This window comes from Dermacentor albipictus, chromosome 7 (assembly GCF_038994185.2).
Source record: "Dermacentor albipictus isolate Rhodes 1998 colony chromosome 7, USDA_Dalb.pri_finalv2, whole genome shotgun sequence".
Classification (NCBI taxonomy): Eukaryota; Metazoa; Arthropoda; class Arachnida; order Ixodida; family Ixodidae; genus Dermacentor; species Dermacentor albipictus.
The window spans coordinates 47,412,176-47,436,528 of NC_091827.1; the positions used below are offsets into that span (position 1 = coordinate 47,412,176).

General features: G+C 47.6%; 1 protein-coding gene across 5 annotated transcripts in view; it reads left to right on the top strand.

Moving 5' to 3' along the window:
* Calx (sodium/calcium exchanger 3) overlaps positions 1 to 24,353 on the top strand; it is a 339,781-nt gene that overhangs the window by 145,970 nt on the left and 169,458 nt on the right. The window contains exon 1 of one of the 5 annotated variants that reach the window (XM_070522201.1): positions 531 to 669. The exons of the other annotated variants lie outside the window; for them this stretch is intronic. The gene's annotated coding sequence lies outside the window, so the exon portion shown is untranslated. Of the gene's footprint in view, positions 1 to 530; positions 670 to 24,353 lie in introns of those variants that run through there. 5 annotated transcript variants of the gene reach the window in all.

Here is a 24,353-nt window from a genome sequence, read left to right on the forward strand (position 1 = left end):
GCAGACTTCTTTTGTCCTCGTATCTTTTTCTTACGTACACACTGACGCCAAAAACAACGTCGCTCGCATGCGTAGCGGTGAGAAAGAAGCCTCTGTTTACCCAGCAGAGGTGATAGGCCGGGGTGCAGTATACGTATACGCGTGTGTATTAAAAATGATGCACTCCTGCCAAAGCAGGAACGGGCGTCGCTGTCGGCTTCCCCGTTGTGCAATCGGAGGGCATGCCGATACGGGGCGCATTGTTCGAGCGATAATGCTTAACGGACCTTGTCTCTCCCCGCCGAGGACGACGACGGGGCATCGAGGGACTCTCGACGAGCGAGCTTTCGTGCCGCTTCGTTCGCCGGGGTGTGTGTGTGTCTGCGTGAGAAGAGCAAGTTTGTTGGCGACAGTGAATAACTTTAAGGAAGTCTCTGTGCCAGCGTGGTATACGCGTTCGAAAAAAAAATTCTGCGTGTGACTTTTTAATGGTGGTGCTCGTCAAGCGAGAGCTGTTCTTATCTGGTATGTGAGATACGCGTGTCGACACAAGTGTGCGTGTGCTTTTTTGCTGACGGTGGTCTCGCAAATCGTTGCTGTCCTCTCCGACGGACGTTGGTGCTTTCGGTGACAATCCGATACTGATACTTCGAAGGCTTCGCACGGACGGTTGAAGAACGCGCGATACCGGTAAGCTAAGTTGTTCTTGAGTGCCTTATTTCTGGAGAAACACTAAAGTGGTAGGGCACCCGTGATCATGGCTGCTTATGGCTGCTTATGGCTGCTTATGGCGGGTTCATAGTTACCTGCCCATAATTGTGCGCAGTGGCCATATATTTAAATGAAAATAGATGACAATTTCGATACAGTAAATGCATTGCTTTAGTGATTCAGGCCGATAGTTCATTGGTACGAACTTGTGTTGTATGTCTCTAGTACATCGGATGTATAAGAAAGTCGCCAAGCCGTTCTTTACTGTGGACCATACGTATTCTAAGCTGTTCCAACCAGATGCAAAATTATGAAGCATGTTTAAACGTCATTAGTTATGGCGCAATTTGCAGTCGATCCCTCCTTTAGGATACGAACATAGGAAGCAAGCGCACAAAGAAGGCACGAAAACAATTTGCAGCCCGTGGATTCGGCTCGCGCCGGCAGGAAGTTTTGTTTTCGTCCGATATTGTTTGCCGTTTCCTATAATCAGTTGTGTGCTAAAGTTAAGACAACAGCGTCCTCCACTTCTGGCTCCATGATCTGTTGGCTTCATGTGGTTGTGAACCAGCAAACGTCTGGCCCCTCGGTTCCTATGGTTCTCGTCGTCTAGATTATTTAATCCTTATTTAAGTGGAATTGGTGTAAGTGCCACATTACGAGTAATAATTTCAGTGCGCAAGAAGTGAAAGAAAAAGAAATCAGGGGCGACAAATAGCAGGTACAAGGGTTCACATTATCGCGGTTTATTTTCGAACGCATGGATGAACAGACTTTAAAAAAAAAGCTCTTCTTTCGTCCGGAGTGAATCTTCGAGAGACTCGCTTATAAACTCGCGCATTGCGCTTTCTGTCGTACGACTTCGAAGTGCTCAGCCGTAACGGTGAAATATATCGCCTCGTTTCAGCTAGCGATATCAGTGAGCATCTCTTTGTTCTATACCACATTTACGACTTAAAAAAAAAACGCATTGTTCAAACTTAGCAACCGTTTTGCTGACATGACAACACCGTCTCAATGGTCTAACACTATACTCATCTCAGTTACGTCACAGGAGACGCTCCGCGGGTATTCACATGCACTTTCACTCACTCACTCACTCACTCACTCACTCACTCACTCACTCACTCACTCACTCACTCACTCACTCACTCACTCACTCACTCACTCACTCACTCACTCACTCACTCACTCACTCACTCACTCACTCACTCACTCACTCACTCACTCACTCACTCACTCACTCACTCACTCACTCACTCACACAATGTTGTGTGTTGGCACTTGAAACCCATGTGTCGCATCCCCGGTTAGCGTGTATTTCGAGCGATTCCGAGCACACGTTCACTGACCACTAAGCGAAGCTTACGCACCTTTCGCTAATTCGAATAAATCTCGCAGCTGTATAGAGGAAGTTTTAACTCCGGGGCCGCTCCAATTTGTCTACACAAATGCATGTGTGAAATGCGGGAAGGCTCTCCTGAGGCGACCGCTGGACCGACTCGAATGATATTAATAATTTTCGTTCCCAAATTTTCTAACAAAAGATTGCCGTAGTTCCGAAAGTTGTGGGTGTGTTGGGAAAAGTTTGGTCTTCATTTTCGTAACTTTAGTAATCAGATATGTCTTTTTCATGTAGTGAAGCAAATAGAGCGCTCAAAGAATAACTTGCCAATCCAAGCTGACACAGCTTTGCTTCGCAGAGCTCTATTTAAGATTCTGGCAGCAGAGCTGCATTACTGCCAATATCGTACATATATTACAATACCGTACAATATATAGTACATCGTATTTCTTTCCTTAGCTTTCCTAAAATCTTGGGTGGTAAATTGCATATCGTTCAAGTTAAGCTGACTGGCTTTTCCATCTCATCTCTAACCCGCCGTGGTTGCTCAGTGGCTATGATGTTAGGCTGCTGAGCACGAGGTCGCGGGATGGAATCCTGGCAACGGCGGCCGCATTTCCATGGGGGCGAAATGCGAAAACACCCGTGTACTTGGATTTAGGTGCACGTTAAAGAACCGCAGGTGGTCAAAATTTCTGGAGGCCCCCACTACGGCGTGCCTCATAATCAGAAAGTGGTTTTGGCACGTAAAACCCCATATAGTATTATTATTTCATCTCTATATCTACCGCTCTCTCTATTCAAAGCGAAAATTAGCAGCAGCAGCAACAACAGCAAAGAAAAATCGGCGGATCCCACGTTTATATGAGGAGTGGCGAAAAGCGAAGGTATCTTTGTCGTTTGCGGCAGATTTAAAACGAAAAGTTATGCAAACGCAACGCTAATGACACGAATGCGATACAATTTTACGACAATGTAACATTAATGACGCGAATGCAGTAAAACGTTTATATGCAATGAGTGTTTCCCATTGACCCATGATCTTCCTGAGGCTGGTGAAGGGCCTGCGTTCTAATGCTAATCGTGGGTGTCGTGCCGTGGACATTCTACCGTTATGTCAATATGATTCGGAGTTGACTTTTAGCTGTAATGCATTTAATTAAATTTTAAAATCTCTACGTGAAAAGGAGTAGCCGGCGCCACCTAAAGGCGACATCTCCTACCATATAATAATAATAATAATAATAATAATAATAATAATAATAATAATAATAATAATAATAATAAATGTTTATGCGAACGATGCAAGCACCAAGTGTTCCAAGCACCTACGCCCCATGGCACGTACCCAGCTGCCGCACATCGTATGCGGCGAGACAGCCCTAGAAATGCACCCGCAGCGATGGAGGCAAGCGAAACGTCGGCTTGACAAGGTTCTCCGCCTACGGGTAGGACGTTGGTTGTGGCTTCAGGCTCTCACAGCCTTCGATGTCACACGTGTATCTAAAATTTTCCCCCATTTGAAGGCAAGGCCCTTGGGGACACGCCAACCAACCGCCAGCTTTACACCCTCTTCTTGCCGCGTGTCCAATTTCCGCGGCGTGTTGGCCACAGACACCGAGGAGAGGGGGGGGGGGGACTTTTCAATGCATACGCTTATTGCGTTTCGCGGTTCGGTGCCCTTCCAGCAACCCTTCCTCGAAAGAAAGTGGGCGGTCGGGTGAGACGGGGGGGGGCGATGCGGGGGTAGTTCGAGGCTGTATATAGATGGTGGAGGAGAAGCTGTCGTCGAATCGATATGGTCGTTGAGTCATTGTGCCTTTCTTGCCGGCCGCGCGGCCTACGTCGCTCTTTGCCTCGCGCATCTCTCAGCCCTCTTGCGCTGAGCTCTTCGCGTGGTCGCGCCGTGGAACACGGGAATCCAATTTGCCCAGCGTACCCCTGCGCGAGCTCTCTCTTCAGGCCTTGTCCTCGTTCTTTCTTTCTTTCGTTCGTTTGTTCGTTCTTTCTTTCTTTCTTTCTTTCTTTCTTTCTTTCTTTCTTTCTTTCTATCTATCTATCTATCTATCTATCTATCTATCTATCTATCTATCTATCTATCTATCTATCTATCTATCTATCTATCTATCTATCTATCTATCTATCTATCTATCTATCTATCTATCTATCTATCTATCTATCTATCTTCCTTTCTCTCTTTCTTTCTTTATTTCTCTCTTCCTTTCTTTCCTTCTGTCTTTCTTATTTAGTTATTTTATTTTTTTGAAGGTGGCGGCAGGCGCCGTGGAGCGACCAATAGCAGGCAACTTTGAGGAACCCCCGACTCGTCCGTATTGCGCACGAAGCCGAGACGAGCCGAAATTGGGCCTAGCCGAGTCGTGCTGGCTTGTTATTTCGGCCTGGATGCGTCGTGCGCCCCGTTGCGATAGCTAAAGAACTCTCGATTTGATTTGAAGCTCGTAATTGATTGATTCATAGCGTGTAAGCCTTACGTGACGCTCAGACGAGACCGCATTGTTGTTTTCGCCTTGCACGAGCCTTCAAAGGCAGCCCGTATGGGTTGCTAAAAAAAAATTTGTCGTGAATGAAGATCATACTGTTCGGGGCCTGGGATCAAGAACTTTCCGGGGTTTTCGCTCCATCATCTGAGCTAATCGGGCGGCATACACATCGCAGAGCCAGGTCGAATGCAGCGACAACTTGAAGCGCGGATAAAGTGAATGTGAGAAATAAGTTTTGCAGAAACCTGCAATGTGAAGTTGTTTTCACGAAAGTCGTAAATTGTGATCCAGCTGAGAGAAGCACGAAGCTACACAACACGAACTCACGGGGGATTTTCGCTGTTGTATCTCAGTGATTACAGTGTCGCCCGTACTTCAGCTAAAAGTATCACCAGGGTCATCGTATCACCGCGGCACTATGTACACTTCCAAGCGATAACGGAAACAGAGGTACTCACGTTTTGGCCGTGATTTGAAGTGCCGATAGTAAATGACGGCATGCTAGATGGTGACGCATCCGTCTCGTCTCTATGTGCACCGTACAGACCAGGATCTGTCATTATCGCACATGCATTTAGAGCAAGCGCACGTAATCTCGACCCCAGTATCCAGCTGTCGGAGGAGTCCGCGTGGTGCTGCCAATTTGGCGATGGCGCAGCGGACGACAGAGCCGTGGCGAGTGAACGTTGGCGGCAAGCGTGCGATGCGAACGTACTGAGCATTCTGGTTGTTGTTGTTGTTTTTTTCGTTCATTCCGCCAGCTCCTCCCGCCAAATGCTGGCTGCCTTCGAGAAGTGATGTAGCGTCTGGCCTACACGGGTTCTGGTCTACCCTTGCTTTCTCTCTCTGGTCTACGCGGGAGTAGACGTTAAACAATTTTGTCGGTGCGTACGTTGAAGTCGCGGAAGTCGCGTAACCCGACTCCAGATTGGCTCCTTCGTTTTGAAGCGTTAAAAACAAGGAATAGTAATCGCCTTACGTTCACGTTATTCTTTACACCCGGGATTGTAAAACGGTGCGCTACCGTTAAATAAATTCATACAGGCCTTCTTCGTGAATAAACAGCAGATGTGCCTTACGTATATCTGACTAACTGTGAGCAGCATCATGTAGTCGTCAAGCTGGTCTGTCCGTGTAGCGGCTTCTCTGAGACATCTCTCTCTCTCTCTTTTCCACAACTTTTCTGTCTTGGTGTCGCTTCATCAAATGGCGAGCATACGCTATAGTGACGCAGGAGTAGATCACTTCTTTCAGGAAGGTAGATGTTTTTTGGGCAATTGGTCACATCGTTCAAAATTGAAGACAGTGCGACACATACGCAGGTACTGAGTGAACAGGGCGCGCTCCTGCGCTTGTCTCGTTCGATTCCTTCATTCCTGCTTGTATCGCGCTGTTTTCACTTCGCGTAGTGCGCGGAGTCATCATGTGCTACAGCCAGGGGCAAGGTTCCGGGAGGTGTGAGGGCCGCGCCTTAGCCGCGAAGTCTCCGGGAAACGGCATCGACCACGCCAAGTTGGAGAGCGCGTCTGTATATTGACGGAGACTGACTGCATTTCTGAGGCTCGCTCGAGTGCGCTGGCCTCGCGTCTTCAAGTGCACTTGTTTTCTTGTCTCGTGTTTTAGCTGTAATTTGCCCTTCGGCGTCCGAAAGCTTTCTAAGCGCGAGTGTCTCTCGCTTAAAGTTGAAGGCAGATAAAAAAATGTGGTCTACACGTTTCCGGTTGAGCAGAAAGTTTTGCTTCCGCGCGCAGGCCACATCCGCGGATACTCCGCACCCGCATAAGGTTCGAACACCGTCCAATCAGTTCAAGCCTGACGCGGTCAACCTGGCTATGGCTGTCACTGCTTTGTAGTTTCTTTTTATTTATTTAGGTATTTTAAGTGTAGCATTTCTTTTTCTCCTCTTCTCCCCCCTCCCCCGAACAATGTCGTTCCTCTTTTCGAGGGGACAACTTGGCCAACTGGGTACGAGCCAGAATAGGCAACTTGTACCACTGGGTATGTGTAACTATGAGTAAGTGCGTGTTCTGGCCGATTGGCCCACTCTTGACAAATCCGCCGGAATGGGTATGCACCACAGGGACACGAAGGCCAGACCTCCGTGGCTCGTGTGTATTTTTCTTAGAAGTCTGTCGCATTTAGTTGTATAACTGCGAGTCGGCCTAGTTGGAACAGATTCATCTTAGAGCTTTTTGTGCGCAAACAAACAGGGACGATGAAAAGGGGCTGCACAAGGAGGGGCGCTTTCTACAGGCTGTCCTGTAGACAAGGGTGCTTTCAGGAATAGAGTTGTAGAAAGCGCTCGTCCTTGTGTTGCCCCTTTTCTTCGTCCCTGTTTGTTTGCGCACAAAAAGCTTTAAGATGCATTTAGTTGTGCCACATACGCCGCTCGTCAATATGCTTTCTTCGGCAAACATCGTGCATGGATAGTGCCCTCGGGGCGGAGAGATCTGATAGAGTCACAGCCGACGAGATTGTGCTCGTGTCATCGCCTGTACTGGTTCCACCTCGCCAACTCAAACACGCCCCCCGTGATTTAGATGCGAACGATGTGTGGGATCCTTTCGTTGTTCATCAAGTGCGTGTAAGATGGCATGAGTCATGAAGTAGCAGTCGGTAATTTTCCTCTTTGCTTTTACCGTCTGTCTTGTTCTGCTATGTTACAAAGGAGTTTATGTGGAAGATTGAGGCGAATTAAGACTGCCTCGTCTACTCCATTTATGTATGTTAGAACAAGACGTACAAAAATAAATTACAGTGCTAAATGAATAAATGAATAACAAAATGACAATGGAAGTAATGAAGATAACACGTTCATGCCACTACGCAAATAATATATATAGACTTAGTATTTCCTATGCACTGGTGCTTTTCTTCTTTTAATTTATCTTGTCGGTGTTGCACAGTGTAATATTTACCAGTGCATAACTAGGTCGTAATTTAAAAAAAAATAATACAATTTAGCTTGCCCTCAAGCTAAATCATTTTGAGCAGGCTACTCGGAATACATCGATTCTCACGAAATAATCGAAGTCAAGCCGCGTAGCTTGGTCACTCGCTTTGGGCGCAGATCACCTGGGAACGAATTCTATACTAATGGCTTCTCTACTACCCCAAAACAATTCAAGCATTCGCCTTGAACCGCCTCCTAAGTGCCTAAAGTGTCGGCCTCTTAAGTGTCTTCGCTAAGCTCTTAAGCTCCCCTTTAATGCCGCTACTTCTCTCAGCGCCGTACGCTACCCATTCCGTGTCGCATCTCGTCGTTCGAGTGAAGTATTTTGGGCATAGCCATAGCCAATTATTATGGGCATAGCCATAGTTTTTTTTCCAGTTTTTCTATTCCTAGCATGTCTTTAAAGGCTTGAATTGGTATGCATCGCCCTTGAAGATGGCAATAATAATAATAATAATAATAATAATAATAATAATAATAATAATAATAATAATAATAATAATAATAATAATAATAAAATACCATTATTATTATTATTATTATTATTATTATTATTATTATTATTATTATTATTATTATTATTATTATTATTATTATTATTATTATTATTATTATTATTATAGCATAATTCTTGATGCCTTGGGGGAGCGATCTGGGGGCGTGGGTAAGGGCTGGGCGATGAAGGCAGGTCGATGGCAGGAATGAAACGAAAAAGCGAAAAACGCTTGACGTGCGTCTCTCACTTTCTGTTTACAGCATGAAACATCATGCATTTCACGGTCATAATTACCGATAATTTGATTTAATCAGGAACAATCTGAGGAGAAATCTTAAGAGGTACATGGTTCGGCCTGGTACGTATCATACGTGCCTGCAAAGAAAAAACAAAAAGCGTATCCAATCCAGGGAATATTTCAGCACAAAAGTGAAATAACATTGAAAATAAACAACGCTTTAAGATGCCCCAAAGCTCGCCAAGTACCAAAATCGTGCATTGTAGCACGCTTGCACGTGTGCAAAGTCTGAGGTCAAAGCCCGTCATATAGATAGGTGTCTTTTTTTTTATTTCTTTGAATTCACTATTGTCAATTTGTGTCTCTATTCATCTTCAGCCACCTCGTCTTTGGCACGAGTGCGCGAAGCGGCAAACTAACTGTAACCAACGAAATAAATTTCATTTTAACGAAAAAAACGCGACTAATAACAACAAATAGTGCAAATGGCATCGGCGGAGGGCCCTTGCATCTTAAGTGTGTCTCGTATACGTTACCCTCACGACAACGCTCGAACGACATGTTTGCCATCAACGTACGCGTCACGCGTGTCGCAGTTTTTTTTTTTGTCTTTTTTCGCGTTTCGCCCGTTGTCGTTATACGAGAAAACGCAAGTAACGCATGTACCAAATACACAACGCGAACAATCGCATCAACGCTTATATATTGAAACAACCAGGATAAGTAACCGAGGAAAGCGTGAAACACAAACAGAGTGTGTGTAAATTTTGCCTCGCACGCTATTTGCTCGACATGTTCCGAACTTCGTCGTTCAACACGTTTGGAGTCCCGCGCGGAGACAGCGCGATGATTGACTTGTTTTTCGCGCAGGAGCGCGATCGGGACGGCTGTGAGAACATGCTCGAAGCGTCGTCGCGAATTGATGTACGATGTTTCAGATCTTTCCTTTTTTTTTTCTCGCTGGCAAATCCGCGCGAGAAAGAGAAAGAAAGAAAGAAAGGAAGAAAGAAAGAAAGAAAGAAAGAAAGAAAGAAAGAAAGAAAGAAAGAAAGAAAGAAAGGGAACGCTACGAGTGATGTCGGGAACCGAAGCTTTCAGCTTCGAAAGTTCGAAAGCAATCGTAAGCTTTCACTGGAGCGTGCATATATACTCACTCCGATGTGTCGCTCGAGGATTACAAGTGTAGCGGAGCTGTGACCGCGCACGTACGTCTAGATTTCTTAGAGTGCCGTCTCTCAAAAGTGCCGTCAGCGAAAACACTCCGGGTGCTTTGACGTCTGTTCCGTCTCTGCTCGGGTTTCAGCTGTCTGCTCAAGCAACGCTGCAATGTTATTGCTACTCATTGCGTTGAGTGTGTTGTTTGTTCAGTCCGGAGTGATTAACAGTCGCAGACGTCTTGCTGTGCGGGTTTGGTTGAATGCTAAGAGGTGCGTATTAGCGCAATGAGGAAACAGGCTTATAGGAAGGAAGCAGTGCGAAGCAAGAGAATGAGCGTTAAAATTTAACTGCCACGCGTCGCGGTAGCCCAGTGGCTACATATGGTCTCGCGCTGTTGAGCTTGAGGTCCTGGGTTGTATCCCGGCCTCGGTGGTGGCTTTTCGACGGAGACGAAACTTTAAAAACGCTCGTCTGCGTGCATGCATAGATGTAGATGTAAACTGGAGGCGGATGAATGAATGAATAAAGCCTTTATTTTAAGGAAGGGGACGGCTCTAGGCCGCTGATGGGGATTAGGAGGGGAGGGAATGTGGGTACCCAGACTGTTGGCTGAAACAATTCTTCATCTCGGTCTGGGATCTTCCGCTTTATGCAGGCTCAGGTGCATGTTCAGTTCCGCCGCTCTCACACGGGCTGATCGACCCCTTCGACGCTACTCGAAACAGGCCACTTTGTCTACCATATGTCGCAATCGCTTTCTGTGTTTCACGGTTAGTTTGTATTGCAATTCCTAGTGTTCTAATGTCTCCGTGTAGTAGATGCTGAATGTTGGATCTCCCTTGTGAAAAAGCTGCACACCTCCAAATGAACTGTTGCAAGTCTGCTCTAAAACTATTTCGCAGCAGTCCCCCCACTACGGCGCCTCTCATAATCGCAGCGTGGTTCTGGCGCGTAAGGCTTACAATTGATATATGTATAGCCAAGTCAAAACAATATACTGAGATGTACATACCAGATGCGAATGCATGTTGGGAACGTTGCTGTTATTTCTTTGACTCGACCGCGGTAAACGAACGCGTATGTGGTATATTCTTCCGGCTTCGCTCTCCGAATAAACGGTCGAAGTTTTAGCGCTCGTTCCGTTCTTTCCTACTCCCTCCCCATAAAAAAAAGCAGAGAGGTTCTGGGCTTTTACGTGCGAAAACCACGATATGATTATGATTGAGACCATAGTGAGGTACTCCGGAATAATGTTGACCGCCTGGGGTTCTTTAACGTGCACCCAATGTACGGTATACGGGTGCTTTTTTCCATTTCGCCAGCATGGAAACGTGACCGCCGCGGCCAGGATTTGATCTTGCGCGCGCAGAGCCACCGTGCAACAACGGCGGGTCTACTCCGTCCTTCTTAACCCTTTGAGGGTCGAAATATTTTGAAAAAAAAACTTTCCCAGGTGGTCAAATTACTTATTGCGGATCTTGAATGCACAAGATGTATAAAGTCGGGAATAAGTAGTAAAAAAAATTAGGAACAGTATTTTGGTGTCGGCATCCCTCAGAACTGCAAAATGTTCAATAGTATTTCAGAGTGGTACTCCTTGAAACACGGGTCTCCGCACAGCGTCTTATCGCAGTCTGCAGACGTAAATTGCGTGTATTTTCTTCTCTCGGAGCGACGAGTTGTGATGGCCCACACATGACATCTCCTCTGCGTGCGGCTGCCTTGGGCAAAGGTCTGAGGCACCCTCTCGCGAAAGCGCGTTGCCGCAGAGAGCGAGAATACCTTGTGAGAGGCTGTGATACACAAGCTAACGCAGCGCCAATCAAGATAGAAATCAACTTCCGCCGCCCCTGCGATAGCGTGCCCACAAAGAGAAAAATCACGTTTCGCGCGCCTCCGTTGCGATCACGCGGAGGAACCGAAACCGCAAAAGCGCGTTGCCGCTGAGAGCGGGAATACGTCGTGAGCGGCGGTTATAAACAGGCTAAGAGCAGCGCCAATCAAGATAGAAATCAACTTCCACCGCCCCTGCGATAGCGTGCCCACAAAGAGAAAAATCACGTTTCGCGCGCCTCCGTTGCGATCACGCGGAGGAACCGAAACCGCAAAAGCGCGTTGCCGCTGAGAGCGGGAATACGTCGTGAGCGGCGGTTATAAACAGGCTAAGAGGAGCGCCAATCAAGATAGAAATCAACTTCCACCGCCCCTGCGATAGCGTGCCCACAAAGAGAAAAATCACGTTTCGCGCGCCTCCGTTGCGATCACGCGGAGGAACCGAAACCGCAAAAGCGCGTTGCCGCTGAGAGCGGGAATACGTCGTGAGCGGCGGTTATAAACAGGCTAAGAGCAGCGCCAATCAAGATAGAAATCAACTTCCACCGCCCCTGCGATAGCGTGCCCACAAAGAGAAAAATCACGTTTCGCGCGCCTCCGTTGCGATCACGCGGAGGAACCGAAACCGCAAAAGCGCGTTGCCGCTGAGAGCGGGAATACGTCGTGAGCGGCGGTTATAAACAGGCTAAGAGCAGCGCCAATCAAGATAGAAATCAACTTCCACCGCCCCTGCGATAGCGTGCCCACAAAGAGAAAAATCACGTTTCGCGCGCCTCCGTTGCGATCACGCGGAGGAACCGAAACCGCAAAAGCGCGTTGCCGCTGAGAGCGGGAATACGTCGTGAGCGGCGGTTATAAACAGGCTAAGAGCAGCGCCAATCAAGATAGAAATCAACTTCCACCGCCCCTGCGATAGCGTGCCCACAAAGAGAAAAATCACGTTTCGCGCGCCTCCGTTGCGATCACGCGGAGGAACCGAAACCGCAAAAGCGCGTTGCCGCTGAGAGCGGGAATACGTCGTGAGCGGCGGTTATAAACAGGCTAAGAGGAGCGCCAATCAAGATAGAAATCAACTTCCACCGCCCCTGCGATAGCGTGCCCACAAAGAGAAAAATCACGTTTCGCGCGCCCCCGTTGCGATCACGCGGAGGAACCGAAACCGCAAAAGCGCGTTGCCGCTGAGAGCGGGAATACGTCGTGAGCGGCGGTTATAAACAGGCTAAGAGCAGCGCCAATCAAGATAGAAATCAACTTCCACCGCCCCTGCGATAGCGTGCCCACAAAGAGAAAAATCACGTTTCGCGCGCCTCCGTTGCGATCACGCGGAGGAACCGAAACCGCAAAAGCGCGTTCCCGCTGAGAGCGGGAATACGTCGTGAGCGGCGGTTATAAACAGGCTAAGAGCAGCGCCAATCAAGATAGAAATCAACTTCCACCGCGCCTGCGATAGCGTGCCCACAAAGAGAAAAATCACGTTTCGCGCGCCTCCGTTGCGATCACGCGGAGGAACCGAAACCGCAAAAGCGCGTTGCCGCTGAGAGCGGGAATACGTCGTGAGCGGCGGTTATAAACAGGCTAAGAGCAGCGCCAATCAAGATAGAAATCAACTTCCGCCGCCCCTGCGATAGCGTGCCCACAAAGAGAAAAATCACGTTTCGCGCGCCTCCGTTGCGATCACGCGGAGGAACCGAAACCGCAAAAGCGCGTTGCCGCTGAGAGCGGGAATACGTCGTGAGCGGCGGTTATAAACAGGCTAAGAGCAGCGCCAATCAAGATAGAAATCAACTTCCGCCGCCCCTGCGATAGCGTGCCCACAAAGAGAAAAATCACGTTTCGCGCGCCTCCGTTGCGATCACGCGGAGGAACCGAAACCGCAAAAGCGCGTTGCCGCTGAGAGCGGGAATACGTCGTGAGCGGCGGTTATAAACAGGCTAAGAGCAGCGCCAATCAAGATAGAAATCAACTTCCACCGCCCCTGCGATAGCGTGCCCACAAAGAGAAAAATCACGTTTCGCGCGCCTCCGTTGCGATCACGCGGAGGAACCGAAACCGCAAAAGCGCGTTGCCGCTGAGAGCGGGAATACGTCGTGAGCGGCGGTTATAAACAGGCTAAGAGCAGCGCCAATCAAGATAGAAATCAACTTCCACCGCCCTTGCGATAGCGTGCCGACAAAGAGAAAAATCACATTTCGCGCGCCTCCGTTGCGATCACGCGGTGGAACCGAAACCGCAAAAGGGGTGTTGCCGCAGTCGGCGCGAGGCGCTGAAGCTATAAATCAGTTCTGCTATCTCCCCAAGAAGACAGCGCAAATTTCAAACGCTTCTTGTAAGCCCTAAGAAGTGGCAGAACGTCCCAGTGAGCACGAATCGTCATTATGGCGCGAAATTTCAAACGGAGGGTCGAAACCGAACCCGTACGGCTAGACCTTGTGGGACAGAAAACCGCGGCCGTACATGTACGGCGAAAACCTTCAAAGGGTTCGGTCATTTTTTTTTTCTCGTTGGGCTTTTATACATATGTTAGTGCTCCGTACAAGAGATGTTTCTGCAGCCATCGTGTTAAAGAAGGGCACTTGTCAATGTAAGACAACTGTTTTCATTGGCAGTGCTCAGATGGACCGCTCTTTCTTTTTCCTTTCTTTCTTTCTTTCCTTCTTTCTTTCTTTCTTTCTTTCTTTCTTTCTTTCTTCCTTTCTTTCTTTCTTTCTTTCTTTCTTTCTTTCTCACCCCTGTGTTGGGGAACAAGAATAAGCGAATGCTGAGGTAAGTCACAGTGCCCGCCCCACGCCTCTAAAAAGGGGGGAGGGGAGCGTTCTGCTCTTAAAGCGAGCGAACCGAAGGAGGTTCGGCTTCGCGTATTGCACTTCCGGTTCCGCCCGCGCCACGAATATGACGCAGTTTGCTAAAACTCCGTAATCTTTCGCTTCTCCGTCGATCACACGCACACAACTACGCGCGAAAGTGCGCGCGCACACTTGGCTTCGCATATTTCTGCCGTAGCTGTCTAAATCGAGCCGCGCCCGAACGGAGACCGGACCGAACCGAGCAAAATCTGCGAAATACACGGTGGGCGCGCACGTACGCCAGCCCCTCGCCCGCGCACGCGCATTGCAGAGCGCCGCGACGTATAGTGCCTCCCACTTGTAGCCGAGTGAGCGAAAGCGCACGCACACACGCACACACGCGCGCGCACAAACACATACACACATGCACAAACACACACAAACACACGCGCACAAATGCACACAAACACGTACACACGCGCACAAACGCACAAATGCACACACACGCACAAATACACACACACATGCACAAATGCACACAAACGCATACACACATGCACGAACACACACAAACACACGCGCACAAATGCACATAAACACGTACACACGCGCACAAACGCACAAATACACACACACACAAATACACACACACATGCACAAATGCACACAAACACATACACACATGCACAAACACGCACAAACACATACACACATGCACAAACACACGCGCACAAATGCACACAAACACGCACAAATACACGCGCACACACACGCACACTGTAATTGATGCGAGGCATGGGCGCGTCTTAATCGCCATGGCCAGAGTTGCGTGCAGGTGTGCGTTGTGCGTAGAGCACACGAGCTGCTATCAGGAGCGAACAAAGTATGGCCGTACTCTTTGGCAACATCGTATCGCTGGCGACGGACAATGTATAAGGACAGGGGGGAGGTGGGCGCAAGGGGAGGGGGCGGTTGACAAATGTATCGGGTATCGGTAATCAATCAATTCCATTGCACCGGTGTCTCCTGCGCTTTAGCCGTTCACTATCGCTCGACGAAATATCCATTAGGAAAACACGTTCTCTCTCTCTCTCTCTTCTACGTCAATGGCGGCAGCGCCATCACCTTCGTAACTCGGAGGAGGCTTGTTGCAGTACCGCAATGTATGCCTGTGTGCTCGCTTACTCACCTTTTGCGGCGGAAAGGAATTCAACGCATTTGCGCCGTTTAACGATTGTTCGATGGTGCATCAGTAGTCGTTCGAGACATCGTTTTTATTAATTCACTTTCGTCTACCGCTATTCGCTTAGCAAGGTCGTTTGATGTTTCCCGTATATTGTTATTGTTCACATAGTGTCCTCTCGTTTTTTTCTTTCTCCATCGATGTTCAATGGACGGCCAAATCGATAATCGTTTTCTCATGAGCTCGCGCCGAGCGCAGATAACGCTACCGCGAAAATGGACGCGAGGAAGCTTTCGGCGGGACCGAAGCTTGAACAACGTCTTTAAGGGAGCCATGGAGCACGTAATCGATGATTCTATTTTACTGACACTACCTATAGCAAGCATCGTTCTTTCATGTGGTTCATTCCTTTCTATTCTGTAAAAATGTGTGCGCTGCAAGGTTACTTGAGTCTCCGGCGTCATTTGGTTTATCTTGTCCAGTCTGAAGGACAGTGGAGCAATAATCGCTTCAGAATGTCACCAACCGTTGCGATAGCATGCTGGCAAAAAAAAAAATTGTTCAGTCACATAGTCAGAAACCCTGTCCCCTCCCCCTCGCTTCGAAGAAAAGGAATAAATTAAAGTCGACGCTAATGCACTTGTTAGCCACACCGTGAGTAAACGTTTGTCGTGATAGTTAATGGTTTTCTCTCTCGTTTCACCGGCAGCAGTTTGTAATTACTCTGACAAGAGGTTATCCCCAGAAAGACGCTTAGCTACCTTCTGCCCTCCCCCTCGCTTGGAAAGAAAGAAAGTAAGTACTGCAGTCAATAGTGTAGCAGGCGAAGGCGACGTTGTTCGAATCGCTATTTACGAAGTGCTCTTCTTTTTTTTTTCACAACCTCACGCACATTACTAGTCACGGTCGCTGCTCCAACTGTCTTGCCGAATAGCCGCGCGAGAGCTCGTGAAGGGCGCGCCGGTTTCCGTTAGGCGACAGTGACACGCGACAGTGGAGCGACCGAATAAGAGTCAACCTTACTACTGTGTTTGAAAGTTGTACTGAAGAGCACGTGGGACGCAGCCACTGGAGGTCCGGCACTATAATCGACCTTCCCATAAGAGAGAGAGAACACCTTTAGTAAAAATGCCTGCAGAGTCGGTTAGGCTTCCTCCACGCAGGGAGGACAAGCTTTTACCGCGACGCGGCCACTACGTCAGTCTACTTCCCATAAAAAAAAAATGAAGTCGCCGAACGCGTCCACCAGTTATGAGCTGTCATGCGTGTTGTTGCTGTTGTCGTTGTTGTTGTGGTTGATGATTAGGTCGTTATCGGTGTTATTGTTGATGTTGTTGTTGTTGCTTTACAACTGTAACTTAGCGCCGCACCTATCTCTGCGTAGGCCTCCCCCTCGCCACTCTTCCGTGGACAAACATTAAGCATCGCCTTCTTGCACCCGCGACGTTTCACTGCGTCGACGTCTCCCAGTGTGCGTTCGGCTAAACCACTGTTTGCGTTTCACCACAGCGTGTCGACGGTCACAGTGTATAGACGTGAACATTTAGTGACAACAACATTGCGATCTGCACGGCGCACAAACAGAAGCTATGCAACACGTTGCGTGGGATCACTCTAACGACAATTGCACGAGCCGCATTCAGTTGCACAGCGTTAAGGTTAAGCGTTTCACAATAACTTCCATTCGCATATATACTCCCACGTGAGAGCTCTATCGGCACAACTTTTTCGGTTTCTTTTTCGGCGATAAGCCTATAACAAAGAAGAAATAGAAAGCAGCATGGCCTTAGTGCGTACACACTGACGTGATGCGCCCCTCGTGTGTGTTTACTACGATATCCCTCTCTGTTTTGCTGCTATAGACACGGTACTCGTACCCGCGGTTCACACTCCTGCCACAGCTTCGTGCCCTTCTCTTGAATCGGCCTCGCCGAGTGCCTCGACGCGGCGTGGCCGCCGAAAAGGGCGTGCCCCCCCGAGCGTGCTCGGCGCACGCCAGGAGGCGATCGATACGCTTTTCACCGATATCTCGATTATCGTTCCCCGTGTACTGGCGAAAAGAGCAGCAGTCCCGCCTGCTCCCTGCGCCCCCCCCCCCCCCCCCGTTTATCCAGTCCTCGCTTCTTCCTCTCCGTCCTGTGCCACCGCCTCAACCTTCAACCCCTCCCCTCTAACCCCTCACCTCTTCTTCTTTCTTTCTCTAGCTCTCTTTGAAACCTTCAACCCGACCCCCACCCTCTATATTTTCTTTCTCTAGCTCTCCTTGAAGCAACGTTTTGTTAGCGAGATGCCCATTATTGGCAATCATCGGGGCATCCTATAGTGTTTCCGCGCCTGGGTGGAGCTGCTCGAGGCAACGTAAACAAACCCAAGTCCTCCCCGCCCACTTCGTTCCCGGCCTTGTGCGATAGCCCGCGCCTTGCAGTTGCCAAATTTCTTACTAAAGCTGCCCCGTTGTGCGTCCACGCTTGCGGGCAACTTGAAACTGGCCAGACGGCCGCCCCCGGTTTCCGGGCTTTGCTCATTATCGGCATTCGAAACACTGGAAAGCTGTCGGGGACACTTCCAATGTACAGAGTGTATATGCCTCGGCTGGGAAAAATCGTAAGATACTGTTTCAGTTTTTTTTTTCTTTTCGCTGTTTCGTCAGAGTTCAAAGCACCACTCCGCCTTTTGCGCGGAGCAGCACTTCGCCGATTAGCGGTCGACAGTGGTTGAACGTGAATATGTCTTTGGAGACAACGTTTCACGACAAGGGCGGTTTGCGACAGGGACCTGTCTTCCGTGTTTCGCCTGCCCCCCCCCCCCCCCCCCAAAAAAAAGAAAAAGAAAGTCAATTCGTGGGAGCCTATAAATAAGACGAATGGGAGCTTATAACTCTGAAGTTGATAATGGAAGTTCTTAGGAGTACCTAACTGTTGTACTAGACAGTATAAGCGTTGAGAGGAATTGGCACTAACAAATTCCTCAGCAATTCCACTCTGTGCAGAAGGACTAGCAGCGAAGCTGTGGTGACGTTTTACCTCGGTCGCCGCATCTGTGTATATATAGGTATTATTATTATTATTATTATTATTATTATTATTATTATTATTATTATTATTATTATTATTATTATTATTATTATTATTAAAAGACACAGACAACGAATACAACCATTGACTGTGCAGTGATTTATTCTAGTTCTTTTATGAAGTAGTGACGTGTGCAAGTACCGACACATGGCAAACGGGAATTCCACAATATTTACAACTTCACTGTGAACTACGTAATTACCAAAAGCAGTTGAAACTCGGTGTAACGTTAGAGTCATCTTAGCAGACAATTTCAGCACAATATTATTCAAGATACATACATCAGATTGAGAGCTACAGGGCGTTCGCGAGAAACTGGAGGCGAAATTTTTTCGTATCGACGCAGCGCGTAGACGGAAGGACATCGACCACCGCCGGAGGCTAGCTATATGCAGCTTAGCTAAAAAAGAAAGGATCAACCGAGTGTTGACGCTAAAAAATACAAGGTGCACATGATGGTTCAATTGAATCGATATTTCCATGTTGGCTGAATGTCTCTATTTTATACGTCCCTTCTTTATATTTATTTTTCACTGATTTCGTATCTTATTCTTGTCGTATTTGCCGCGCCATTGCGTTGGCCACGTCTTCATTAGCATCGCCATTTTGATGGACCCCTTCGTGTTGTGACCAAGATGCCTGTTTGTCCGATCCCCGAGCTTATGCGATCTATAGTGCAGTGTGCTTAACTTCCGACTATATTCCTACACAGTAACGCGTAACAACGCGTTACTGTGTGCATTTTTCTTGTTTTTTTTCTCTCTTCCTTCTCCTTTTATTCCCTTTACTCCTTCCCCAGCACAGGGTAGCCAGCCAGTATTTACACTCGCTAAGCTCCCTGTCTTTTCTTCCCTTTTGTCTCTCTCTTTCTCGCTGTCTCCGACTATATTGACGCTAATTGTGCCCTACCGTTCGTTCTACCTACTTTTTAACGAAACATGGCTTTTTGGCTCATTGAGACCTACGTTTCGCTGCATTTTGTGACTCGCTACGACGCTCTGAAGGCGCGAAAGGGCCGTTTCGTTTCTGGAAGTGGTTACGAGATGCCGACATCCCAGATACGCCAAACCCGTGTGAAGTCATCAATTCAAGAACACACTCGCACAGGAAGAGCTGGGACAAGTCAAGCGCATTCGTATGTCCTCCCTCTTCTTGCTTGTCCGCCTTTTTAATGTTGATTCCACTCAGCAGACTTAAGAAACGGTAATGCTCCCGCAGGCTCGTATGTAACAATGACCCCTTCGGGCTCCGTATAATTTGTAACAGGAACAGCGCATTCCCTGTTGTCTCCGTTTGCTTATCCTCGTCTTGTCGTGTTGGCTAAGTTATCTTTGGAATTCATTGTCGAATTCGTTATTCAAATCCACTGACGTCAGTTAATAATCTGCCCTTACTTTATTTAAATTTGAGTTGGCCATTTCTTATAGAACGTGCGCAAGCCTTCATTCACTGTTCTTATGCATAATTTTACGTCAGGAGCGGTTATCGGCTAGTTTTGACACCTGCACTATCGATATGGCTCGACATAGTTTCTTGTTGACTCTGTTATCAGAATGTGATCTAATTACGTCGTGGTTCGACATGGTGACCCACAACCTGGCCGCTTCAGAAACAATGGGTAGCCATTTCTGGCCCTTATTTCACTGGAACTTTATAGTTGTGTAGAACTTCCCTACCCTTCATTTCACATTGGTATCGAAGTTTTGGCGTTATCTCGGCGATCTCTTTGGAAACTATTTTGGATATCAGGGAATGAAGGCATTTGGCAACTTACAGTCGGCTCACCACGACACTGGCTTCAATTACTGCTGCTTCAGGGGGCATGTTGCAGGGGGCATATGACAGCACTACGTTCTTCTTCGTTCGTGGTAGCTCGCGACATGAAATGATTAAAAGATGTTCACGTACCGCGGTCGCCGAATGGAAAAGCCGCTGTGCCTTTTCACCGAGCGGTGTGCCTAATGAGTGGTATAGTTAACCTCGTCATCTTTCACGTGTTAGTGTTGAGCGGTGCTTAACCAGTTCGCGCTAACACCCAAAGAATAACCAGGCCACCATTGACTAAAATAGGACCACCGATACACATTACCCCCTGGTTGGTTCAGTGTGTATGACGTAGCGCCGCCTGCTGTTTCCGGGCGTTAAATGAGTGCAAGCGAAAGGAAAACTATACTCGCAATGGATTTCCCACTGTGCGTGCACCAGCAAACATGTATTCGCCTTCGAAAAAAAGCGCGATTCAGGTAAGGTCCGCGTACCGGTTCGGGGGTGCCGCTTTGATTTCACAATACATTGGCGCAAAAAGAAAGGAAGGGAAGGAAGGAGCGTGCCAAGTTTTCGACCTTTGTAGTTCGGCGCTCTCGAGGGTCCTGGCACTGCCTATTTCCTTCCTCGGCGCTTTCCGGCAGCTTGTCGTTCACACCGAAGCCAACGACAGCATAGGTCTCTCCGCAGTAGACTGAAGGTATATATATATATACATATAGCATAACACCGTTAACGCCGTAAATTGAATAACTTAGACTTCTTCGCTTGGCTTCCGACACACGTCCGACCAATAGCTAGGGAGCGCCCTTTCTATACTCTTCGCTCCTTCTTATAAACCCCCTTGTGGCTTGTGCGACGTAGACTGCCAAACAATCGAGAAAACGCAGTTGCATTTCGTACGGCGGTCACGGCTACCCGGTTGCCGTGGAAACCAGAAAAGGACAGAAGAAGAAGAAAAGAATACAAGCGCGCCTGTGGGAGCCACGATAACAGCGTCACGGGAAAGAGAAGAGCAATGGTTTCCTGCAGTAGCAAGTAAAAATAAAGTAAATGCGGGTGAAGAAAATGTGCAAAAGGCACCAACACAGCCGCGGGGGAGAAAAGGGGTACGAATGGTTTCGGCACTTTCCTCAGCGCTTGCAACTCAGTCTCCCGTCGACGGAGACGTTGTGCGGTTCATTCGTCATGCACTGAGCGTATACACCTCGAGCACTCCTTCTGGCCGAAGAACATCTGCGTTCCGCGGGGACGTCGGGCTTGGGAGATACTGCTCGTGGCCTCCCGGATACTCCTTCGCTGGCACCGCTGTGCTTACGTTAGGCACACGGCATATAACATGCAGAAGGCATGTTGCGCAGTTCTGTTTGCGATGCAACTAATTGTCGTGCAGTGGACGAGACGTTAGTGCACGCGAGGGGCGAAAGTAGGAGGGGACGTTAAAAATGGATGACATTCATCGGCATGCGGCATGCTGCGGGGTTCCTCTGTGACCTCCCGACCACAACAGCGACTCCCGGGCGAAGATGTTCTCGAGACTTCTGTGGACTCCTGTGTAGCAAGGCTGGCGAAGAAGCATGTACGCGTGCGTCCGTATTCGCTCCCTAATGTGTGTGTGTGTGTATGCACATATATATACATATATATATATATATATATATATATATATATATATATATATATAACTGGTAAAGGAACGGTGGGTAGAAAGCAGCGCACCCAGAGGCATTTACCATCATTAACTTAGGTAACGAGGTTTAGTATTGCCACCTAAATTTCTGCCGATGGCCACTGTAGTGTAGGGATAGGCGCTGAACTTTGCAGTCATTCTTTACACGCTCTGTAGCTTTTATTTTCCGCAAACAATAACCGTCATCTATCGTGTGCTTTTTTCTTTCTTTAACACTCTGTATTACCTAAATTCCTGTAAGAAAGGCTACGTCACGATGATGAACGCACGGCGTTCAGAACACGAAAATAATGGGAGCGCAGCGTTGAAGGAAGAAGATGACTATATGAAGACGAAAGGCGATAATTGTATGCTGACAAGATAAGTCCCAAACGATGAAACTTATATTATAGTGCGTTTCTGCTGTCAATTGTATTTATGACACATTCGGATGATCTTTTGAGAGCGCTCTGGAAGTGCTATATACAAAGGTTACGAAAAAGACATATTTAAAGCTGTACTGTCCATGAACGCATAACCGTGCATAATTTGTTCCTAATTTTCCTCAGTGGATCCCGCTTGTGTTAGCTGTATCTCTTAGTTACTATTTTACGTTACCTTTCTAGCGCTGCCAGAGCACTCTAAACCGACCACAACAGTATACTATTAGTAATGAGCTATTCCTATCGCACTTGTGCCGAGGAACTTCTTGATTCGGGCGTCACTGCAATTCCTTTTACAAAACAGCGACTCTGCAAAGTATGCTAGCATCATTTCCGGTTCACTAGTATATCTGCTTGATTACATCACTTCGAATATCTGCCAGTATAGCCTGCGGGGAATGCGCACATCCATTAACGTCGGTAGAAGAGTACTGACATATCTCCTTAATCTCGGGAAGAATGGGATAATCAATGGAAAATGTCTCGCTCGAAGTGGCCAATATGTCGGCATCAGGAGAACGCACATGGTCATGTAGCCTAAACGTAACGCCTAACGTAACGCCTAACGTAACGCCTAACGTAAGTCCTAACGTAAGTCCTAACGTAAGGCCTAACGTAGTGCCTAAACCGTGTCCCGACGCGTACTCGCCTCTAATGTTTTCCCCCTGCACACAAAGCAACGCTATTGTGTCTCGGGATGCGTGAGCTGCTTGGAGTTTCGCCTTTGTTACAGAAGTTGCGTGCGTTGAACTTCGTGGTTACCTTTCGCTGTGGCCGACTCCTAGTTGCACTAGACATACGGCCAATGTACACCCAACTTGGTCGTAGCTGCACCAAAAAGGAAGAAGAAAAAAATTCGGTTTTGCGAGACGAAAAATTGGCTTTGATTCTAGTGTTGCTTGGGTCTTTAAGCCTCTTTTCCTGACCCATTGCGTCTACTTGAAGAAGAACGTAAAGAAAAGGATACACTGGCTGATGTTCTAGTTTTGGTTCACTTTATATACATATATATATATATATATATATATATATATATATATATATATATATATATATATATATACACGCATTTCTGTTACTAGATTCTTATTGAGGCTCGTGTTCTATCATTCGTCACTCTTATCTATTGCTGTATCTACGCCTACTTCTTTACATCACCCTAAACGTTCAGAATGTACGTTTTTTTGTAGTTTATATTTCTTAGGCTTGATTTCCTCATATACACCTTGTTTGTTGTGCTATTTTATTTTCTTACTTGGTTACAAAATAATAATACGTGTGTGCTTACCTATGGCGAATTTATCTTTTCTAGAATTCTTCGTTGCCTTCCTCTCCTTCAGAATTTCTTTTTTTTACTTTGTCGTGACCGCAGTGCCTTGGCCTTTGATCTATTTGACCCAAGCGGTATGTATTTAAGAGCACTATCAGTTAATTTGTATGGTAGTCTTTGAACGGTGTGTTTTGTAGATTTTTACTTTTGCCTTTGACGTGCATACTTCATTTTAGGGTTTCCGCCAATCTGGCGTATTGTCTTCAGATGCGGATGCAGGCCCCATACAGTCTACAACAACGACTCCACGCTGTGAGCCCATATCTTGCACTTATACAAGCGTTCGGGTACTCACGTATTCCACTTAGATACCGCGTATTTATCTATTCAGGTACTCACGTATCCCACGTAGATACCGCATATTTATCTATTTTGCTTTATACACTTATCCTGCCTATTCCTACCGGCCTCCACGCAGAGTACCCGTGCCACGAACTAAAACGCGCTGAGCCAACCTCACAGCGTTCATTAGAGCCATTGAAGACACGCCTGAAAAAGCCGATCGCGCAGTCATATTTACGGACTCCAGGCGTCCCTGCAATGTTCTGCCAGGAGGGCGAATCCCCAACAAATTATGCACGAGTGCTACCAACCAGCTCCAGATACCGAGAGACATCGTCTGGAATTACCTTAGTGCGAGGAAGCCTCACTAAACGAAAGACCTAAATAGCTCGCCCGCGCTGCACTGCACTGGGTGCCTAATTAAAGGGAAGCTGAAGCGGTTTTCAATTTCCATGAATTGCTGGGACTGGGAAGAACAGACATAATAATTTACGGTTCCGAAATTTTTTTCTTCGTTTTGTTAATATAAGGGGCGGAAATCGCTTTCTAAATCACCCCCGCGGACACGCCCCCATCGCTTCCCGGAGCGCCGGGTGAGGAGGTTACCAGAG